Below are 10,756 nucleotides of genomic sequence, written 5' to 3'. Positions count from 1 at the left end.
GTCATGAAGAAAAATTAAGATAAAATTTTCTTCATCAAAAAAAAAAGAAGGAGGAAAAAAAAACTTCCCTTACTTCCTAATTCCTGACACGTGCATACACAAACTGGGTGATGGAATGTATTTAAGAGAGAAGATGGTCCATCYCCCAATAAATGGGAGAGCACAGAAAAGGAAGTGCTGGAGGCCAGTATATACTTTGTAACACTTTCACCTCACAGTTAACACATGTCACTAAATGTTACCCTCGTCCCACACCCATAGACCTGCAGGTTTGTCTCTGGCCCAGAAAATGGATAGTTTGTATGTTTATCAGTAGGAAGGTGCTCTTATCGGTGTTGTGCGCGAATTGAACGGATATCAGTTCTTGTGGTGAAGACATGAGCTACATCTGGCACAGATAGCAGTCATTTAGACACATTGCACGAGACCACTCGCATTAAAGGTTTTGGCAGTCRTGTTGAAGCCATCAGACAGCCAATCAGAGGATCGATAGCTGCCGTGACTTGCCCAACGACCCGGGCTGTTATCTCCACAGGCCAACCCTCCCCTCGATTCTGTCTTTCAGCGCACATCATGTTCACATTTTGTTTCACTGCCGCCTCTTTATACCTCCTTCGATTCAACCAATAAAACTTTTTGGTTAGTCCCCCCCCTTTCTCTTCCTACACCAGCAGTCTGGTTTTTCTGGTCTAATACACCTGGGGGGCCTCAGGGCAGGATCTACTGGGTTGATTAGAATCCTCATTAAAGAGAAAGCTAGAACATACCCCCTTCCCTCCACCCATCTTCATCCATCTTCCATTGTCTATTGTCTTCGTTTTTCCTTTCTTTCCACCTTGGCCTGTCACACAAAGTGGCATTTTTTTAATCCCTGCACTTTATCATAAAGGAAGAACTCATTACACATGTGTGAAGTGTATTTTTTTATCTTTCTTTGTCTTTATAATCTTTTGCATTAAAATCAGTGTCTGGACTGAACTCCATGGGAAGACTCGTCATAATGACACACTTTYCTTGCTTTCTAACTGGTGTGGTTTAGTCCTTTTATAGTAAACTAGGTTTATAAGAGAGGGGGTRGGATGCTGTTTCCAAAAGATCAGATCAGTGATGTTCCACAGGATGCTTGGGGCCAAAAACTAAACCTGATTATGTTGCCTGAGAAGACTAATCTCTCTCAATTTCTTTGTCTAATTCTAAAAACAATACAGTAATCTGCAAGYGTGTTTGTGTGTTCGCAAGCGTGATGTGTGTGTTTGCATAGGTGAGTAGTGCTTATTGTCAACTGGGGTCATACAGTTGAATTGACTGACACTGGATTTTCTAGCCAGAACATGCACTCTGTAAACACACAACACTGAACAGTATGTAGTAAACTTCTTGTAACTTATTTTTTAAAGCGTTTAATATTTAAAAAAAAWTACAGGGTGGAATTGTGAAAAATCTTTGCACTGTTTGACAATGTTACACTTGTATTTCTAGCCTCACACACCATTGTCAACATGCATTTGGTCTTTGAACTGTTCAGTGAACACAGATAAGCACACTGGCGCATTCACACTCGTGCTTGTTTCTGCTCACTGACTTCCTGTTAGTACCCCCATCTCCTAATTAGATTCCATTAAAGGTGGCGTTCATGAGGCTGGAGGTTTTCCTTGGCTGACACACCACTCAGTGTTAAAAATACCACCAATTAGACACAGTTTCAACACACCATGTCCGACCACCCAGAAAGATGAGACTTTACTCTGACTCGACATGCGTTTGACTTCAAACCGGCAGCCCCCCACAACTAAAAAAAAGGAAAAGAAAGAAAAAAAGTCACTGAAGTTTTTCTCCTGTCTGCAATGGTCTGGCAACTCCTGGAAATTGAAGGTGGAGATAGAAATCGTCCTCACAGGGAGGGGCGAGGTAGAGACAGCAGAGGGTTTATCAACAAAAGCAGTGCTTGGGGATTTACTGGACAAAGTATTGAAGTCAGAATAAACTCCCCAGGTGGCTGATGGGAAGGCAAAGAAGGAGCTTTTCTCTGTCTGAATATCAGCATTGCCTTTTTCTTTTYTGCTTTTGTCTCCCTTTGGTCTTATTATGGGGCCATCTTTACCTGTTGCTTCCTTTATCACTAGCTATGTTTACATGCACAAAATTCTTTGATCGGATTGAAACGTATTCGGATTAAATAATCGGAATATATGGTTTAAATGGGCACAATCCAAACATGACCAGGCTTTTATTCAGAATAGAAGCACTGACATGCACAGTTGCCACCTTTCCCTAAAAAAAAGAGAAAAAAAAGTTTTACTTTCATCATGAAAATAAACAAACAGCTTCTGAGCTCAGAATGGACCTGTGACAGGTTTTAATAATGTTGGAGATGTTACTGCACTCTCTGGTTCAGCTGCAGGTGACGCCTATATTTTTTATTTTATTTTATTTTTGTATTTTTTTACAAAGCGGTGCAGACTGTGTGTCTTCCTTCTTTATCGAATAAGAAAATGGGAGGAAAATTTCTGTGCTGCTGGAAACTACAGCGCTGCTGTCCCTCCCTCCACAAAGAGCAGAAATTGATGGATGAAAGTCAGCACACATGCCCAATCAGGTCAATTTTCCACAATCAAAATAAAATGATCAGATTAAGTGTTCACATGCACGCTGTTCAGATTATCAATTGGCATGAACCACCTCTCTCATTCCGATTACAAATTCATTCGGATCGAGCTGAAATCAGGCCAGAATAATCCAAATGGGGTGTTTACATGACACATTTTTATTCCRAATGGCCGTTTAATCCGATTACTTATATCCACGTAAACGTGACTCAAGTACCTGCTTACTTGTGATAAAAATCCTTGTGACATCATCTCAGGTTTCTTACCCATCTTTACCTTCCTTTCATTTTAAAAAATGAAGATGGATGAGAGAGACGATGCATTGGTATTTGGGGTATTTGTTCCCACCTCCGCCTCTGCGGTTTCATCTGTCAGCATAGCAGCAGCATCTAAGCTAACCCGGGCCGGCGTTGGAAATGTCACTCGGTGCATTAGCATTTAGCCACCACATTCTGCTGTCAGTCTGGGTTTATCTTTGACACCCCCTATGGTCTATCACCTTAGCTCCCAGTCGCCCCCTCCTTCCCAGTTTAGTCATTGTGCTAATAAGGCATGGGGACAGTAGAATTTATCAGGGCTAGACACTCCTGCCCCACCAGCCATTACTCATCTACTCCCCAGGATGTGTCAACTGTGGCTAATTGCTTTCTTTAACATCAGCACATGTGGCATTCAGCGGAGTCTTTACTCAAGTTGGACTTTTTTTCCACTATAGGCACAGTGCTGAGGCCATACAGGGGTTACAGAGCTGTTTAGCTGCAGAAATGTGTTAACTGTGTCTTAATATGTTGTAGTTATAARAATGTCATGAGTCATCTATATGCATTATCATCCTCAAAAGACTAAGTACAGAGGTATGTTTATATCCTGTTGCTAAAGAAGTGGCCATATTTTTGTCCATATACTGTGTGCATGTGCTTTTGCAAAATATATAGATTCAAAAGACGTACTTTATTGAAACTTTCAGAAATAATCATTAGGCGTACAAGTAATGAACTTTTGGAGTCAACCCAGGTAAAGATGATAGCCATAGCTAATCAGCGTTAGGAAACACAAAAATGGTAACTGCCAGATTTACCATTATATAACAGAAATTCAGTGTAGTATTAGCTGCATATTGCTAAGATCTTTGTTTAAAACTGGCACTATCTGTAGAAATCAATGCTGTCTTTTAGTAAAATATCTTAATAACTTGGTAGAATTTATTTATACACTAAGAAAATCATTTCATGTACTTCCACAAATACCATTTGGAGCCAAGTAAATCTAAGTTGTCTGCCAACACAACTGTAACTCAGTCCATTTTACAGATAAAACTAGAGATAATATTAGAGTGGTAATTGCTGAGTCATACACATCACATTCTGAGTACCAACATATCTTGCAAGATGTCACAATATCTCACGAGATGACACATAATGGCATTTATAAAGTTTGACCAAAACTGTAGTGATTTTCTCACTTTTGATCATCTTAGGCAAAAAGATGGGCATTAGGTGACAGTCAATATCCATCCCTTYAAGAATTTTTTTAAAAGCTCTTAATTACAAATTAATATTTTAATAATCAGATGACTTCAGCTCCTCAAACAATGCTAAAAGTTAATGAAGCTTGAGTAAAACTGGGGAAATTGTATAAAATAAATTGTGGAATTCAAAGTTCTTTAAAAATAAGTGTCAAAATTGTTAATTTGCTTTTTCAACTTTTTTTTCAAGATTTCCATTTAGAGTATTTTTAGTTATTTCCAAAATAAACAAAAAGACTTTCCCTGTGCTTGGTCAATAAAAGTAACATTCACTGACTTCCACAATGTTTTCTCTTCATTTCTTTGAGTGTTCCTGAAAGCCAACAAGTTGCACTTTGGAATGACCTTATTATTGTATCATGTTTTTGATCTGAGTTTGTTTTACAGAATGAAATGTCTGAATGAGTGCTCATCCAAGACTCATGATTCCATACTTTTTGCCAGGGGTTGTAGTATTTTATTTTTTTACTTTTTTATTTTGCTATTTTTTTGTTTCATACACATTTAAACACAAGTTCACATTGGGGGTAGAAGATTTGGAACAACTACCAGTGTATCTGCCAGCTTGTATGCTAACTGTTCTGGGCTGATCCAATTGTGAGAGAAGATTTTTTCACCCTGACCGTTATCACTTTGACAGTTTATCTCTGCTCTAAATGCTTTCCACTCCTCCTCATCCTTTTATCCAGGTGATGCACTAATAAAAGACCAGTAAGGAGCCACATTGCCAAGCATGTGGTAGTGTCTTGGGCCCCTTCACTAAATTAAWTTGGAGTGGCAACAACRTCTAAATATTACTTCTTTCTRGTTTTTTGTTTCTGCATGGGCATATCTTTGAATGTAAGGCTGGGTTCATTTCTGAACACATACATGTGAGGTGAACTGGCAGGCTTTTCCATTGAAACAGAGGGTAACCTGAGTGATGCAGGTAGTTTAACAGTGGCAGAGGAATTTCACCCCTCTTGTCACCAGAGTTTGATGGAGGCTGTGGAGCCCAGTGTGTCTGAGCCYTATTGGATCAAGCTACAGGCTCAGGGTGCTGACTCAGCAATGAATTAAACTGGTGCTCCTTTGGCAATGGAGRACAGWATGGGYCCAGTTTTTGAGTGTTAGTGATGCTAGCAGTATAATTTACATGGGTAATGTTAAAAGCAGCAACACACTTAAATGGAGGTAACACAGTGGCTCAGCTGATAGAGCTGAGGCCTCTCAGCAAGAAGGTCGCCGGTTCAAATCCTGGYCCGGGGACCTTTCTGGGTAGTTGGCATGTTTAATCTGTGCATGCATGGGTTCTCTCCRRACACTCYGGCTTCCTCCAAAAACATGACTGTTAGGTTRATWRMTWWMYTTRYYYSTMSSTRKGWGTGAGWGAGWSARTSRWTGKTTGTYTSTMTSTRWGTSMSTSYSWRKGAYKKRYKWSYKRYCYRKSSTGKRYSYMSCCCSYCSCWCKSWSWSTGMYKGMTRKRKRYRSSSRYMRSYMMCSYSMSYSWSMMWGRAAKRARYRRGYRKRKATARWKRATGKATGGATGGATGGATGGACAGTAACAAACTTTCATCGCAGTGCTCAATGTTCCAACTCCTGTCTCGTTGCAGGGGCATGCCTTTGACTGGCAGACTTTTAGACCTGAACACGGGAGCTGTTTAACCAATAGGAAAATTCAACTGCAGTTGCCACCATTCAACCCATARAGGGTAGACCTAAGAGGGTTTTAAACCAAATATTGCAGAAATTTACTCAAAAATGTCAAAATTTGCACATAAAGGATACACCTAAGACTCAATTTAGACAGTCTATCTGCAGAAAATGTTGATTTTAGGGTTTAGTTACTCTTTAGAAAAAAAAAAAACAGCTATAACTCTGCCCACCCTCTTGTAATGACTTTGACTATGRTGTTTTGTAATGCTGAGATGACTAAAAAGCAATTTTTGAAGGTAGTTTTACTTTAGATAAATTGCAAAAATTATGAGAACTTGCAAACATTCATTCTTATCGCTACAAAAATGAACGCTGCAAGCTTCCTGTACGGCTTGGTCTCTATACATCTTAATGTGAGTATAGGGGTAGACGCAAAGGGGTCTATTTCAGMTGGCAAAATTGTACAATAAGCAATTTGCCTTTTGTTGTGAGTGAAAGGATTATTTATCAAAGCAATGGTTTATGGTCCAATAACTAACAAAGCTCTTTGTTTTGTTTGGCAGCAAAAGATTAATGAAAAGACTGAAGTGACATTTTCAGCAGGAAAGACATTGWTCCAAAGGCTTTCTGAAGATTCTCATTGTCCTGTTTACCCTGCAAACATTGGACGACAGGGAGGAAATAGGTATGTTATCTACACATGTGCACAGAGACTGTTTAAATACATACTTGCTAATCTATTTGSGAAATTTTGAGCATGCCCTATCTTCTGTATTTGTTAATCAAGAGTTCCTGTAGCTGAAAAAAAATTGTATTCTTATTGGTTCTCTTTAAAAATTGTCTGGGGCCTACAAACATAATTTGTTGTTATCATACYAAAGACAATAGGGACCTTAAGTATTTATTTTTGATATCAAACCCTTTAAAGCCATTTGGTTTGTCAACCTACAGTGTGAGTTAAAATGAGTGAGGAAACTTGTATTGAAAGGATTTTAACGAACCAACTGTTTCAGTTCAATGGGGATTTGATAGAATAAAGATGCTGACTGGAGCTCATTGCCAGCGTCAACAAACTTCTTGGCTTTAAACTTTATAAAATTCCAAAAACTGCTTTAATTTTATTAGCATTACTTCATTTTCCATTTCTAATKTGGGTGTTGTGAAAACTTTGCTTTTGCTATTTTGGTGTTTGATCTCTAGTTTCAAATATTTGAATTTGATAAAACAGATGCTAAGGTTATAATATTAGGTAACTCTGTTTTTARTTTTATCCATAATGGCATTTTATTGGTAATGTCATATTCCCTGTCAGTATAACTTAATCAAAACCAAACAATCAAATTGCTAATCATTTTGATCAAATTTTTTTTTTCTTCTTTCGTGTCACTGAAGCCTCTTTCGCAAAACCTGTCAAGTATGGCCTGAAACCCATGACTGCCATTTCAGTGTAATTTCTGAAAGAACTAAAGGACACTCTTAAACAAGTCATAAAACATATCTCACTGGTGTGATTTGAGTCTTTTTCACATGAATTATTTGTACTTGAAGGGAAACAGCAAGCACACGTCACTCGCAAACAGAAATAAGCACCGGTCATGGTTGGATGAGTGGATATATGGTTTTAGTTGTTTAGTTGTTTAGTTAGTTCAAGTAGTTGGAGGAGGAAGGTCTGGTGTTTCTGTTGTTAACTAGTTTGTAAGAGAGACCAGCACCATTTCTGACTGATAGTGTGGGAACATTTCTTCATGCTGTCAGGCCGTGGTGATATTTTAGTTTTTCTGAGGTGAAATATTATTTTGCTCTTTCAGGACGATGACATATTTAAAAAATAATTATTTTAAAACCTAAAAAAATCRAAGGCTGTTTGGGTGAGCTGTAAGTTTTTGTGAAGGGATGGAAATTAACTATTTTGAATCCATTTTTAAGTGTAATTRATGCATTTCTTGTTGGTTACATGTGTAAWTGAACACAAGAAAATCTTGCAGAAYTTTTCTGCTCAGTCAAAGAAAAAATAATCRGACATAAAGACTGTCAAACCCCTCAAATCCAGGTTAAAATCTCTTTGGCYGCTGAAGTTCACATTAACACAACCCAGTGCCATCTGATTACCAAGCCTAATGTGAGTTAATGGGTTTTCACTGTTGCTTCACCAATCAAAATAATGTCATTATAGAGGAATGGTGGTTGTGTTCAGCAGTAAATTCAAAACATGGGAAGAAATGAAGACAAGGTGGGGTATTTTATTGTCCCCAAGTGGCCAGTATGATCCAGTCATTATCAGGGTGTGGCTTATAATCTGGGAAATCTGCCCCCACAAAGACCCCTCCTTGCTGTATTGGCTTTTTWGTGTGGGAAACTCAAAAAGCACATCAATAATAAGGATGAAAATGTGCATWAACATTATAAAGACTACTGTTTYTGTYAGAACTTTGTGCTGTGTGAAATAAYGGGATGTGGGTGAMATGCTTTTTGTGCTAGCACAGTACTTTTGCTGAAGCAGCTAATAATGTGTGCTTTTCTGTGTTTATTTGTACTTTTRGCTAGCTCACCAGTTATTGCTTTTGAAGTTGTTAATTAAACTCTCAACCATCTGGTAGCTCAATGAAATTACACTGAGCTTCTCAGCCATGGGAAAAAAACATGACTGAGTAAATGAATAAATAGATTAATAATTTAATAAATGCTTCAAAGATCTCTTGTCTACATGACAAAAAAATAAAACAAGAAGTCTTATTAATGTAAATTTAGCAGCACTTTGTGCTGTCACCCCCCAACCCCTTCAGCGTGTTTATGTGAAGCTGGCATGCTTTTGAGGTGTGTGTGTGTGTGTGTGTGTGTGTGTGTGTGTGTGTGTTCTCATGGGGACTTACAAGTGATTCACAGACAGCTGTCTTTGTGTCAACCTTTGGTTCCTTTTGACGTCTTCTTTTTCTTCACACAGTATTCTTTACGCTGTTTCCTTTCTGTCACGCACTGAACACTTTCAGGCATAGTAGAAAAAACAGATTTTGTTTTCAATTTTTGTCTGGATTGGTTAGGGAAGGGGGAAGGGTTTGTTTCAAGTAGTGAAAATGGTATACAATGTTTTCTTTGTCAACCTGCTGCTGAATRCACCCTGCTACACCTAAAACAAGCCTCAGTGTAACATATTGAGCCAAATGTTTTTTTGTAGTTATTGATGCCCTTTACTCTGAARTGGTGTAAATAAAGTTTTGCAATCCAGTCCTCAGGAATTGAAGGCGGTAGCAAGAGATGTAAAAGTATGCTTCTCTGGAGATGGTGGWTAGATGGGCTGATGTAAGATGGATGTTTACAATAAAGTTGACAGAAAGAAATTCATCTATTTTATCTATACTCGCTTCTTCCTTTCAGGGTCACTGGTGCCCATATCCAGCAGTCACTGTGCGAGGGRCGGGGTACACCCTGGACAGGTTACAAGTYCATCCCAGGGACACACATGGAGACAAATGAGACAGACAACACTTCACTCTCTCACTCACACCTAGGGACAATTTAGAGTGACAGATTAACCTAACAGTCATGTTTTTGGTCTGTGGGAGGAAGCTGGAGTGCCCGGAGAGAACCCACTCATGCATGAAGAGAGCTCTACCCAGAAAGGTCCCGGGGCTGGGATTTGATCCAATGACCTTGCTGAGAGACCTATCAACTGCCCTATCAACTGACCTGGTCAAATAAAAAGGTCACCATCTGGATTTAACTAAGCAAATAGGTAAGGGCTTCCCATAATTACTACATAGGTGATTGTTTCATCTGAYAAGTTATTTAATCCTAACTGCTGCAGTTAGTAGCTTCTTGTTTGTCAACCAGTCTGTATGTCAGAACAGTTTTATTTGAAAGAGTCCAAATTGTGCTGTAAGACAAACATTTTAGGAAAGTAAACATTTCTCTTAGCTGATCATTAAATAAATGACCTTTTAATTATAGCTTTTTCTTTAACTTTACAGTAGTTTGTAAAAAATGGGACTGCAAACAGCAAAATGCAGCTGCTGACATTTTGTTTCACCTTTTCCTGTTTAAACTAGGGGTGTAAGAAAGTATTGATACACTGAAATATTGTGATGTTTAATGTCTTGATACTGTATCAATTTTTTAAAAATACTGTATTGATTTTTAGTTAGGGTTTAAAATGTAAACTTTCATGCCAGYGTTTAMTTTTTGTGTTGTAATTTAGCCTCCGACTACTAGTTGGCAGCAGTCGGCCAGCCATTTCCACTCCTAAAGATAACGGTAGCTCAAACATTAGCTATACATGTCAATTTGTACAGGTTGTCTGTAATTGACTTGGATTATCCATCATTTTGCAGGTATACAGGTATATAGGGCAATCTCCCAGACTTTATTTTTCAAGTTTCACAGATTTTATAAAAAAAAATTCTCAGCTTCAAATTTATTTTCCGTCTCAGAGCCTGTAGGATGTTAAAACAATAAATAAGATGAAAGAACCATCTTTCAACCCGCTCTGTTGCTAAAAATAGAAATATGTTATCCACTTCTCTGCGCCCTCCTTTCCTCCTCCTTTGCCCTGCACACCTCCCCCACAGGTAAACGCCCAAATGGGGTTGATGCTTATGGTTAGCATTGTGGGTAAACATTAGCACTAAGTACCAAGGCTAAATCTGAGTTGATTAGACTGACACCTGCTGCCTTCAAAGCTGAGGTAGGGTTGATTAGCCAATATGCCTCTATTTTAAGCCAGTCAGCCATCACAGGAAGACAGGTAAGCATTTATCTAGCACCCAGGGTGGAAGGGGGTCCCTGAGGGATGATACTGAAGTGTCCAAATGCAAAGACCATATGAAACAATGAGGGCATTGAAATGACTGGCGTTCTTGCACTCCCCCCTTAATGTGCCTCAGGACAGTTTGTTTATTTATTTATTTTTTTAATTTTGGTGAACAAATAGCAATATATCACAATATATCCCTTTGTTTGTAGTATCACAATACATCCCGATGTCTTATCTTGACC

General features: G+C 38.6%; 1 long non-coding RNA gene across 1 annotated transcript in view; it reads left to right on the top strand.

Annotated features, from left to right (window-relative positions):
- The window catches only part of LOC106524442 (uncharacterized), a 37,213-nt gene that overhangs the window by 2,802 nt on the left and 23,655 nt on the right, over window positions 1-10,756 (top strand). Inside the window, exon 2 of the long non-coding RNA XR_001311004.1 lies at window positions 6,331-6,452. This is a non-coding gene — a long non-coding RNA (uncharacterized LOC106524442). The remainder of the gene's footprint in view (window positions 1-6,330; window positions 6,453-10,756) is intronic.

The sequence above is a fragment of the Austrofundulus limnaeus genome, unplaced genomic scaffold, assembly GCF_001266775.1.
Source record: "Austrofundulus limnaeus strain Quisiro unplaced genomic scaffold, Austrofundulus_limnaeus-1.0 Scaffold187, whole genome shotgun sequence".
NCBI lineage: Eukaryota > Metazoa > Chordata > Actinopteri > Cyprinodontiformes > Rivulidae > Austrofundulus > Austrofundulus limnaeus.
Note: the sequence above shows the minus strand (reverse complement) of the source record. Positions and strands in the feature narration are given on the sequence as shown.